Source organism: Natator depressus, chromosome 2 (assembly GCF_965152275.1).
Source record: "Natator depressus isolate rNatDep1 chromosome 2, rNatDep2.hap1, whole genome shotgun sequence".
NCBI classification, from domain to species: Eukaryota; Metazoa; Chordata; order Testudines; family Cheloniidae; genus Natator; species Natator depressus.
The window spans coordinates 187,885,389-187,898,541 of record NC_134235.1 but is presented as its reverse complement, the minus strand read 5'-3'; positions in this window follow the sequence as shown (position 1 = coordinate 187,898,541).

The window sequence follows — 13,153 nt, the reverse complement described above, 5'->3', positions numbered from 1 at the left end:
CCTCCTCTCTGCCCTGCAGCCCTTCTTATAGGGCCCAGGCTGGCCCTGACTGGCTGCTACTAAGCCTTCCTCCAGTTGGCTGGATTCTGTGCAGCCGCTCCAAGGGCTGCTATTAACCCTTTGCCAGCCAGTGAGGGGCAGCTGCCCCATCACACCAGCCCTGAGGAATGTTCACGTGAATATCCTGTGTCATTTACTGTTCCTTTCAAATGAGTGGGAAGCACTGTCTTGAACTAGGATCAACTAGAAGCTTCACGCCATTAATTAGACATACTTCTGCTTTTTGTTTCATTTTTTCCTTCCCCAGAAAGCTGATTTGAAATAATCAGCCAATTTCCCACACCACTAGAGGTGTAATTATTTGTGACCATTTCACAGAGAGTAGAACATGTCAAAAAATGATTAAGTCAAACATCCGTCCTTGGCACCATTCAGTTGTTCTGCTGGTTGTTCTCCACTGAACTCTGGACAATAATCAGTTTAGAGATGAGGATATATCCCCTATAAAAACAGGCTGAGGCTGATTCCATAATTTTTTCCCTTAAGAAAAAACTCCTTGCTTCGAAATTCCCATCTCCCCCAGAAAGAACAGAAAAGAAATCTCTGTGTATAGCCACACCTATAATTAATGTGCATGCACACACACATATCTGAGAGACATAGGTGAAGGTGAGAGCTATATGGGAAATTGCAGAAACATGTGATTAATTAATTTTTCTGCACCTTTGACTATCACCTGCACGCTGCCCTAATCCATCTCTGCTAGGACTACACTTTGGGATGGCCTGCATAACTAGTTGTTTTGCCATTGCTGAGCAAGGTGTCCATCACACCTTCCTGTCCCACCATACTGTCATATGCTCGAGAACAGAGGTGGGCAAACTACAGCCCGTGGGACTGTCCTGCCTGCCCCTGAGCTCCCCCGGCTGGGGAGGCTAGCCCCCGGCCCCTCCCCCATTGCACCACTGCCGTGCCATGATGCCAGAGCTCTGGCCTGCTGCTCCTGCCAGGCAGTGTGGGCAGCGTGGCTGACTCCGTCGGGGCTGCGAGCTCCTGCTGCTCTGAGCAGCATGGTAAGGGGGTGGGCAGCAGGGGGGGTTGGATAAGGGGCAGGGGGTCCCAGGGGGGCAGTCAGGGGACAGGGAGCAGGGGGCGGTTGGATGGGGCAGAGGTTGGGGGGGCAGTCAGGGGATGGGGAACAGGGGGGGTTGGATAGGCTTGGGAGTCCCAGGAGGGCTGTCAGGGGGTGTGGACAGGGGTCAGGGCAGTCAGAGGACGGGGAACAGGGGGGTTTGGATAGGGGGTGGTGTCCTGGGGGGCCTATCAGGGGGCAGGGGTGTGAATAGGGGTCGGGGCAATCAGGGGACAGGGAGAAGGGGGGGTTGGATGGGGGGTTGGATAGGGGTTAGGGTCTCAGGGAGCATTTAGGGGTGGGGGTCCCAGGAGGGGGCGGTGAGGGGACAAGGAACAGGGGGGTTGGATGGGTTGGGGCTTCTGAGGGGAGCAGTCAGGGGGCAGGAAGTGGGAGGGGGCTGATTGGGGGTGGGGGCCAGGCTGTTTGTGGGGGCACAGCCTTCCCTACCCAGCCCTCCATACAGTTTCGCAACCCCGATGTGACCCTCGGGCCAAAAAGTTTGCCCACCCCTGCTCTAGAAGCATGAAGGTAGAGGGGGCAAGATTTAGAGAGCCAATAGGGGTCCATGCTCTCTGTTCAAAAGGCTTCCTCTTCCCCAGTGTGCAGGAAGGTTTGGACGGTGGGGAGGAGCCAGAGGCTCTGTGCATGGACCCATCACCCATGCCGACAATGCAGCCTTGAGGTTGCAGTAGGGCAGGGATAGTCTTTTATTTTTTGTCAAGGTCCAAATTTCTTGGTCAAGGTCCAGAGTCCAGAGAAAATAATAATAAAAAAATGATGATACTAAATACATAAATGAAAAGATTTTAGGGGTCCATTCAAAAGCATCTGGCGGTCCGGATTCGGCCCACAGTCCACCTATTGACTACCCCTGCAGCAGGGAATGCATTGTGGGGCTGCAGCTGCTCTGTTGCGTGGGCTGCATTTTTCCCCTCCTGCTGAGCCAATGGACCTCACCTGGTGCACAGCCCAGTCACTCAGGACGTCTGGATTTAAAATTGGCCCCCTATTTCTGTCAGCTGGGTAGAAGATCAGCCCCCTAAGTAAATCATATGTAACACCATTTAGACAGGCTGATGAGACATCTCAGAGATTCACATGGCAAGTGCACTGTGATGGCGTCTACAGGTCCCCCACTGAACCAGGGCAGCGGGTAGAGCAATTCTGGGCTAGGGAGGCCCCACTCCTTAACAAGGGCAGGGCATGTTCCCAGGAGAGGCACAGTCAGAAGGACAATGGTAGCCCAGGGAGAGGGAATAAGCCGCGTGTAGCACTGGGAAGCCAGGCTGATGCTGAGCAGGGAGAGGCAACCACGTAGTGAAGGCTGCTCTAGCAGCAGGGACTTAGGTCCTGCCCACCCTCCCTTTGGGAGCTGAAAGCCCTCAGAGAGATTGATTGACTGAACTAGACACTGAGTGACCAAGGAAACTGGTGACCATGCCCCAGACTCAGGAGCTCCAGATTGGCAGGAAGTGACCCGGGGATAACATAATTTGGGGTTGCTCAGTAACCGGGCTGGACACTTTGAGACACCTTTAGGGCCGTGGGTTGGGGTCTGGTGGAGTGGGTGGGCCTGGATCATCTTGCCTTCCCTCCCTTTCACCCCTAGCTTGTTTGCTGCCCCAGAGCTCATCAGTACAATCAGCGCATGGGAGTGGGATTGAGACTGCAGCTGGGGCTCCCTCCCTCTAGGAGGACTAGACTGGCAGAACCTGAAAGGCCATGAGCTGTTCACTAGTCCAGCTGGTCTCCAGACCTTCCCACTACATGCACACTGCTATAAACACTGTTTATTTGCTACTCTCTCCACTAACCAAATGTTGGTTTCACTGGCATGACACATGTGACCTACCGGTCAGCGTGTTATACATTGCATGCAGAGACGAACATACAGTATGTCCCTGAAACATTGTCCCTTGTGTACTATGGGGAAGAGAAGCCTTGCCTTGCTTTACAGCTCTATTCCAAACCAGGAGCTCTTGGAGCTCTTTTATTCTTTCCCCAAGGGCCTCATCTAACTCTTGTCAATAGAAATATTCATATGGATTTAAAAAGGAGTTGGATCAGGCACCAACGTTTCCTTTTTTCAGTCAGAGGCTGAAGAAGTAAAGAGCCCACTACCTGCAGCAGCAGCAATGAATCCTGAGATTATCTCAGGTCAAAGGGATGGGTTATGTCAGAACAAGGGGATGCGTTTTTACTTCTTTAAACATGGCCCTTCTTTGTACTGTAAGGAGCGATGTGTGTATGTCCTGCTTACTGCAGTTTTCAGGGGAGGGAGCCTGCTTTTAGTGTTTTTGCACTGTCAGCAACCCACATGGCTTCAAATTCCTTGAATGGACTCTTTGCAAAGAATAACTGCTCATGAGTTAGTGGGTCAAAGTTTTATTTTTATTGCTGATACAGTTCCTAGTTTGTTAAATATATAGTGCTCATGAATCATTAAAGCAGAAGTAGCAAGCATCATTGTGCAGGCATGTTAATAAAACACTTATAGAAAAAGTGGCAGATGCAATAAATAAGCCCATATTTCTTCCTCCTGAGGTTACCTATACTACAGCAGAAAAAAAGAGATGAAAAACACCCAAGCAGCAAACCTGGCTTTAACAATAAAAAAATGCACTGGGAAGTGCAAGGTGAGCACTCTTGTAACAGCTGAGTGGTGAATGCTTGAACTGTCCTGCCTGATTATGGATTATCTATTAAATGTTTATAATGTCGTCACAACCAGAGGTCCTAATCAAAGTCTCAGGACCCGACTGGAATCAGCACTGTACAAACACATGCAGAGATGTGGTCCCTGAAGAGTTTACAATCCAAGGCCCCAAACCTGCAAACACTTGCACAGGTCATTGATGTCAGCTTGGACCAACTCGCATGTACAAACACTGTCAGGATCAGAGCTAGAATGACCTACGGAGAGACTACACTCAAGACATAGACAATTTTCACACACATGTGTAACTTAAAAATTGCTAGAAACAGATGATATTTTAGCGATCCCCAGCAGCCATTGGCCTACTTCCAATGGGCATTGCACCACAGATGGGAAAGGGATGGTTTTGTGATGAAATCAGGATTGTTAAAGCAGCCTGGTGGACACATGCTTCAGAGTGCTCCTTACTGCTACCCCAAAAGAGATAAGTGTATGACTCCCCGGGTCCTGCTGCCAATCACAGCATATGCTCGGGGGAGCACCCAGCCTGTCTTCACCACCAAACCAGCTGACTACATGCCCTTGGGTCAGTTAGGACCAAACATGATGGCAAGGAGTTACAAAGGGATCTCACAAAACTGGGTGGGCCTCAAAACAGCAGGTGAAATTCAGTGTTGATAAGTGCAAAGTAATGCATTTTGGGAAAAATAGTCCCAACTATACATACTAAATAATTAGGTCTAAATTAGCTGTTACCACTCAAGAAAGAGATCTTGGAGGCAACGTGGATAGTTCTCCGCTCAATGTGCAGCAGTTGTCACAAAAGCTAACAATGTTAGGAACCATTAGGAAAGAGAGAGCTAATAAGACAAAAAAGGTCATAATACCACTATGTAAATCCATGGTATGCCCACACCTCGAATACGGCATGCAATTCTGGTCACCTATCTCAAAAAAGATATAGTCAAATTGGAAAAGGTACAGAGAAGGGCAATAAACATGATTAGGGAACAGATTCCATATAAGGAGATTAAAAAGACTAGGACTGTTCAGCTGGGAAAAGAGACGACTAAGGGGGGATACACTAGAGGTCTGTAAAATCATGACTGGCTTGGAGAAAGTGAATGAGGAAGTGTTATTTATCCCGTCACATAACACACAAACAAGGGGTCACCCAATGAAAGTAATAGGCAGCAGGTTTAAAGCAAACATAAGCAAGCACTTTGTCATACAACGCAGCCAACTCGTGGAACTCGTCACCAGGGGATGTTGTGAAGACCAAAAGTATAACTGGGTTCAAAAAAGAATTAGATAAGTGCATGGAAGATAGATCCATCCATGGCTATTAGCCAAGATGGTCAGGGGGCAACCCCATGTTCTGGGTGTACCTAAAAATCAGACTGTCAGACGCTGGGACTGGAGGACAGGATGGATCACTCGATAATTGCCCTGTTCTATTCCTTTCCCCTGAATCACCTGGCATTGGCCACTGTCAGAAGACAGGACACTGAGCTAGATGGACCATTGGTCTGACACAGTATGGCCATTCTTAGTTCTTAATATAGTGCTGGCGTGTGTTAGCTGGCCTCCCACCCAGTGCATTAAGGCTACATCTACACTCCAAAAATAAACCTGCAACAGTGAGTCTCTGAACCTGGGTCTACTGACTTGGACTCATGTTCCTGCTTGGGTTGAAGCTCAGGCTCCGAAACCCAACCCTCTCATTGGGTTTCAACGCCATAGGACGAGCCCCTCAAACTTTGTGGACTTGGGCTCTAGACTTGCTGATTTTTTGTTGCTGTTGTTTTTGTGTTACAATGCAAACATATCCTTAGAGAGCTAGGAGTATATCCTGGCCTGGTTAAGGATCAGGGCCCCGATTCAGCAGAGCTTATAAACACAATTGTCATCCCTCTTCGACAAAGCACCAAAGCATGTGCATAAAATTAAGCATGTGCTTAAGCACTTTACTGAACTGGAACGTATTACCAGCTCAGGGCCAAAGCACCCACCTACCCAACACAACAGGATTTTATCCACAATAATTTTTTTTAATTCAGTAGCTGCTTTGCCTTTGAATAAGAAGCAGAAACTTGTTCCCCTTGCATCTGCAAACTATTACAAACCACACTACGTCACTAGGAGCCTCTCCTCAGAGGACATTGAGTTGTATCCACTAAAACCCTAATGTGTTCAGCTCATCCATCTGCTGAAACACAATTTCTTAGTGGCAGAAACTTATCTCCTAACCTAACTAACTAACATTAGAAAGTCATTAAAGCTGTTACACTTCTGCACCATTTTAGCTTTCTTTAAGCAGCAGAATATGCATTTATTCATTAATTTATTATTATTATTTATGAATTTATTCATTCATTAATTCCACATCCCAGCCCTAGAGAATCAGCTTTTCAGTCTCTCATGAATGCTCCCTTTTATTTGTGTTAAGTGAAGAAGAGCCACTGCTCATAACCATAGGTTCTGATGAGCCTCTGTTCATGGGATGAGTTTTATTGTTCCACTGCCAGGCAGCTGAATGCTTTTCCAGGACAATTCTTTTATTTTAAAGCTATAAAATGAGAGATTCAATCTGAGATCACATTTTTATGAAAACGTCCCACAAACATGAATTCATAGATATTACGGTCAGAAAGGACCCTTACGATCATCTAGTCTGACCTCCTGCACAACGCAGGCCACAGAATCTCACCCACCCACTCCTGCGAAAAACCTCTCACCTATGTCTGAGCTATTGAAGTCCTCAAATCGTGGTTTAAAGACTTCAAGGGGCAGAGAATCCTCCAGCAAGTGACCCATGCCCCATGCTACAGAGGAAGGCGAAAAACCTCCAGGGCCTCTTCCAATCTGCCCTGGAGGAAAATTCCTTCCTGACCCCAAATATGGCTATCAGCTAAACCCTGAGCATATGGGCAAGATTCACCAGCCAGATACCCAGGGAAGAATTTTCTGTAGTAACTCAGATCCCACCCCATCTAACATCCCATCACAGGCCATTGGGCCTATTTACCAGGAATATTTAAAGATCAATTAATTGCCAAAATCATGTTATCCCATCATACCATCTCCTCCATAAACTTATCGAGTCTAATCTTAAAGCCAGATAGATCTTTTGCCCCCACTGCTTCTCTTGGAAGGCTGTTCCAAAACTGCACTCCTATGATGGTTAGAAACCTTCGTCTAATTTCAAGTCTAAACTTACGTATTACTAGATTGTTCCATGCCACAGATTTAATCAGCTCCTCTCTCCCGCCCTTGCAGTGCTTAATGTATTTAGGATTCCACTGGGGCATGGCCTGAGCAATAGATGATGTGCAGTTGTGCCGCCCCAGGTACAAAGCAAAGACCAGATTGTGATGCTCTGGTTCCCGGTTCCCACCTTGCTCTGGGGGGCAATGGGAAATACTGTGCTTCAGCCCCTATACCTGGCAGGTTGGTTCAGCTGCACAGGCTGGCATGTTGAGGGAGGTAGAGCCAAGGTAGCAGTCCCACAGAGGCTACTCTCCAACCCCTTGTGCTGTTACCCACAATACAGGTAGCCAAGGCAAGGAAGTTAGATAGTCCCTTATGCAGATGTGTAAGGCAGCTCATAACCAAACCCTTATTTGGATGGAGGGTGAGGGGAAAAGGCCATACAGGGATTCTCTATGTTTTGAATCGGATTACCCTTTAAGGTATTTACCATCCTGATTTTACAGAGGTGATTCTTTTACTTTTTCTTCAATTAAAATTCTTCTTTTAAGAACCTGATTGCTTTTTCATTGTTCTTAAGATCCAAGGGTTTGGGTCTGTGTTCACCTATGCAAATTGGTGAGGATTTTTATCAAGCCTTCCCCAGGAAAGGGGGTGGAGGGCTTGGGGGGATTTTGGGGGAGGAAGACGTTTCCAAGTGGGCTCTTTCCCTGTTATATTTGTTAGACGCTTGGTGGTGGCAGCAATAAGGTCCAGGAACAAAAGGTAAAATAGTTTGTACCTTGGGGAAGTTTTAACCAAAGCTGGTAAAAATAAGCTTAGGGGGTTTTTCATGCAGGTCCCCACATCTGTACCCTAGAGTTCAGAGTGCGGAAGGAAACTTGACAGTTGTGTAGGCTGAGACTTTTCAAAAATAGTTACTTAAAGTTTGGCTTCTAAATCCATTGCTAAGCACCTAATCAGGGGCCTAATTTTGCAGCAGTGCTGAGCGCCCAACATCAGCTCAGTGGCTGGACGTGGGAGAAGAGCTTGTCTACTGCTGCTGCATGAAGTAATTCCCTCAGGGTCGAGGCTGTGCTCTGACCTCTCCCCTCCTTGGCAGGACATTGCTGTCCAGGAATGTTGGGGAAGACACCAGGGAATGTGGGCAGGTCACCCAGCACCCACTGGAAACCTCCTTGTGACCTTGTGGGAACATCTACACTTGAATTTTTAATTGCAACTTAACATGTTAACTAACACGGTTGTAAATTCTAGCATAGACAGGACACAAATGTTTGTTGTTGGTCATGTTTATCTTCAGCTTAGGTTTAGACTCAACTGGGAATAAAAGTTTGTGGCCTGGAACAAACATTTGTCTAATATCTACCATAGAACTGACAATGGTGTTAGTTAATACTAAGATGTGATGTTCCATTAAAGGTATTGCTGCCATTTTCATGTGGATTTATTATGGTTTGCATTCTTAAATATTTGTGATCTTAGAGGTATAGTCTAGGTGAGCTCTATACATTGAAAAACAGAAATATCTCACACATGTATTGAATAGAATCATAGACTTTAAGGTCAGAAGGGACCATTATGATCATCTAGTCTGACCTTCTGCACAACGCAGGTCATGGAATCTCACCCACCAACTCCTGTAACAAACCCCTAACTTATGTCTGAGCTCCTGAAGTCCTCAAATCGTGGTTTAAAGACTTCAAGGGAGCATTTTGAACAGTAGTGGTAAGTCCCTGACACTTGATGCCTAAAAGTGACGTTTGTCCAGTTCATTGTTTCCTTTGCTTCATTTCTATTCCACTTGTTAAATCTGATAGAGAATGTTTTTGTTTTTTTAATTTGTAGCTGGTGCTTGGATTCATCTAGGACTGAAAGAACAGCATAGGCCTATTTATGATGGATCTCAGCCTTTTGGTTAAATATACATACAGGATGTATTCCTCAGCTATCAGATGTTAAATAGATACTAAAGATCTAGTAGGTATCTTCCACCTCTAACTTCTGTTCACTCTGCTTTCATATCACTTGTGAGTCTCCTACTCTCCAGTGTAGCTGTTCATTTTAGCGAGGTTTTAATGTTATGTCCATCACTGTGATATCTGAATGCCTGCCACAATGGAGGAGATTGTGACTGCCACTAACCGTGTTCTCAAGAACATACAACCTTCACCCTTGGACACGATTTGTGGGGAAATTTTTGTGCTCTGCCTTATAGCCTGTGCAGCAGGCAATGGGGTTGCACAGGTGTAAGCTGAGATAGAATTTGGTCCATGCTTTCTCTAATTTCAGAATATATTGTTCTGCCCCAGCCAGAGGCCTGTTTTAAGTCAGCCACAGTGCATCCTCTCCTATAAACAAATCATCTTAAATGGAGGTCTGCATGGCTTGTCAAGGGGAATGTTAGTAGTAATAGAACTGAATGAATAAAAAGTGGGAAAACTTGATTTGCCCTTTTGTAATGTTTTTTCTTTTTCTTCTTGAGGAAAATGGAGCATGGGGGTGACCAGCCACTTGTAGTCAAACGTGCACAACTCTGCTTTTTAGCCATAAATCACATTATTCTCCAGTGGAGAACATGCATTAAATCTACTTTTCTACTCATCTCAGTGCTTAGATGTTTAATGAAGCCCTGAGAAAGTTGGTGTTTCCCTGTACTGCGGCTTTATGGGGTACAAACAGAACCTCCAACTCTTCTTTCCCATTAATATTATGAGAGTTCTACATATGCCATGACAGAATAAATGCCAAACTACAGGAACCATTTACTCCCCAGGGGGAAGTGCAGCTACTTCCGGCAGTGTTAGAACAGGGCTAAAAGCAACCAGAAAGATGAGAAAGAGCTTCCAGCAATGCAGAGAAGAAACAATCTACAGAAGATTAGTAATGCCAGGCAAGCAAGGGGTTTTGGAGTCTAGCCACATGATAGTGCTTGGATTGGGGACTGGGTACCAAAGCAACCAAACATCACAAAGAGAGTACCAGTAGGCAGGCAGGGCCCAGGCGCTATTGCAGGGGACTATATGAATTGGCTGACTGCTCCAACAATTCCTAGAGATGGAAGGCAAAGGCATAGCCATGAAATCTTTGGAAATTCTCCATGCAGCAGCGAAGGTTGGTCAGACACAAACAGTAGGAACTGGCTGCAAAACCAACTCTTCTAGGACTAACAGACTAAGCCGAGGAGCTAGAGAAGACCGAGCCTCTGCTCAGTACGCTTTCATGAGGCTCTTATAACTGCTGAGCTCCTTCAGTAAAATCTGGTTTTAACCCATTTCCATGTACTCTCTTTTCACACAGAGTTCACATCCTGACAAAAATGTCAGTAAACGAAGAGCCTCCCCCTGTATGTTACAGCAAGTGCCAATGTGACAAGGAATGATACACTTCAAGAGAAATAGTCTTATTCTATTGCATTTATTACCTTATGATACAAACCCAGTGCTTTCCTTCAGTAACTTCCCTGTGGCAGGCTTTGACATGTCCCCTGTGCTTTAACACAAAATATGAACTTTTATATTTTAAAATTAAGCTGCTGGCTTGTTCACTTTCAAAAGCAACCCTCAGAGTGCAAATACATGGACACTTACCACAGCCTTGAAGAGAAAAGCAGCAGCAGCAGAGGAGGTACTGAATCTGCCTTTCCACTCATCTTAGCACTTAGATATTTAAGGAAGACCTGAAAGGGTGGGATTTCCCTGTACTGCTGCTTCCTGCCATAAGAACATAGCTGCCTACACTCCCCTGCGCACCCTCCCAAATTCCTGTTCTTTCATAAATGATCTGGAAAGGGGGGGCAAACAGTGAGGTGGCAAAATTGCAGACAGAAAACTACTCAAGATAGTTAAGTCCCAGGCAGACTGTGAAGAGCTACAAAAGGATCTCTCAAAAGTGGGTGACTGGACAACAAAACGGCAGATGACATTCAATGTTGATAAATGCAAAGTAATGCACATTGGAAAACATAATCCCAACTATACATATAAAATGATGGGGTCTAAATTAGCTGTTACCACTCAAGAAAGAGATCTTAGAGCCATTGTGGATAGTTCTCTGAAAACATTCACTCAATGTGCTGCGGCAGTCAAAAAAGCTAACAGAACGTTGGGAATTATTAAGAAAGGGATAGATAATAAGACATAAAATATCATATTGCCTCTATATAAATCCACAGTACACCCACATCTCAAATACTGTGTGAAGATGTGGTCGCCCTATCTCAAAAAAGATATATTGGAATTGGAAAAGGTTCAGAAAAGGGCAACAAAAAAGATTAGCGGTATGGAACGGCTTCTGTATGAGGAGAGATAAATAAGACTGGGACTTGTCAGCTTGGCAAAGAGAGAATTAAGGGGGGATATGATTGAGATCTATAAAATCATGACTGGTGTAGAGCAAGTAAATAAGGAAGTGTTATTTACTCCTTCTCATAACACAAGAACTAGGGGTCACCAAATGAAATTAATAGGCAGCAAGTTTAAAACAAACAAAAGGAAGTATTTCTTCACACAACGCACAGTCAACCTGTGGAACTCTTTGCCAGAGGATGTTGTGAAGGCCAAGACTATAACAGGGTTCAAAAAAACCCCAAAAAACCTAGTTAAATGCATGGAGGATAGGTCTGTCAGTGGCTATTAGCCAGGATGGGCAGGGATGGTGTCCCTAGCCTCTGTTTGCCAGAAGCTGGGAATGGGTGACAGGGGATGGATCACTTGATGATTACCTGTTCTGTTCATTCCCTCTGGGGCATCTGACATTGGAATGGGAAGACAGGATACTAGGCTAGATGGACCTTTGGTCTGACCCAGTATGGCCATTCTTATGTAAACCACGAAGAGGCTCACTCACATCCCCACATCCTGCTTTTTGCTGAAGGACCCTGACATGATCCTTGTGGGGCTTGAACAGTAACGTCAGATGAAGCTGGACCACTCAAGCTGCACCTTCCCCTCTGTTGAAATTAATGGGAAGACAAGCTGTAGAATCCATATCTTTCCCCACTCCTCCCAACTACTCACACACCCCTACATCCAAGGAAGGGAGAGCTGCTGCTCAGGATACAGCTTTCCATGTGAACACTAGTCTGGTCATCCATGGATCTCGACTGAGTCCTCCAGCCAAAGGAGAGAATTAAGCTTATGCTCAAATAAATTTGTTAGTCTCTAGTGCCACAAGTACTCCTCTTCTTTTTAAGGAACAGATATTCCTATAAGAGCAAAAAAGCTTGAAAGAAAAGTGAAATGCAAGGTGATGGGTTTGGGCTTTTTTCCATCATAAAAGAGTGTGATGGCAAAACCACCATCACCTTTAAAGTCTCATACTGCATTAGATTAGGAGAAGCAGTTGCTAATATGGGCCCTGATTCAGCAAAGCCTTGAGCATGTGCTAAAGCCTTATTGAAGTGAATGGGATTTAAGCATGTGAATCAGGGCTATAGCAAAAAGCTGCTTCTGCCTAATACTGTTTCAGCAAGTTAAGTTAGGGCAGCTCAGAACTGGAGAAACTTTGGTTTTATTTTTTTAAATGAGTAAAAGATATTTGCTCAACTGGTTTTTAAAAATGGATAACAGCCAGTTCTCCTGCCTTCCCCAGCTTCTTGGGTAAAGAGTCAGACATGTTTAGAGGGTGCATCTGCCAACAGGTCCAGGCTTACAATTTGATCATTAGAGAAGTGAAATAGAAAACTCAAGTGGTCATGTGCCGCTTTCAGGCTAGGATTTCCAAAGAGGGCTAAAGGAGTTAGGCACCAGCTCCCACAGACTTCCAAACTGGGCACCTAATTGCCCTGAGCACATTTGGGGGGGGGGGAAGCCTTACCCTTAATGCTGCCTTTTTTCTTCATTATTTTTCTGTGCCAGGCTCTCAGCCCATCCATCTCCAAAGCAGGATTTCCTTCTCACAACCTATGCTGTAATTAAGAGTTTTTCTGCCCCTTACCTGTTTGTACTTTTTCTTTTACCCTAATCTGACCCCCTTCCCCAGCACTGAGTGAGATGTGACACTGCAAAGAAATCTCACAAACCAGTACTGAATGCAAATGGAGAAGTTAATATCATCATTCAGAGTGAGTCACTCAAAATTTAGGTTATACTGACCTCTAGGGGACTACAATAAAAAGCCAAAAATATAAAGACCTGAATTTCCATTTACAC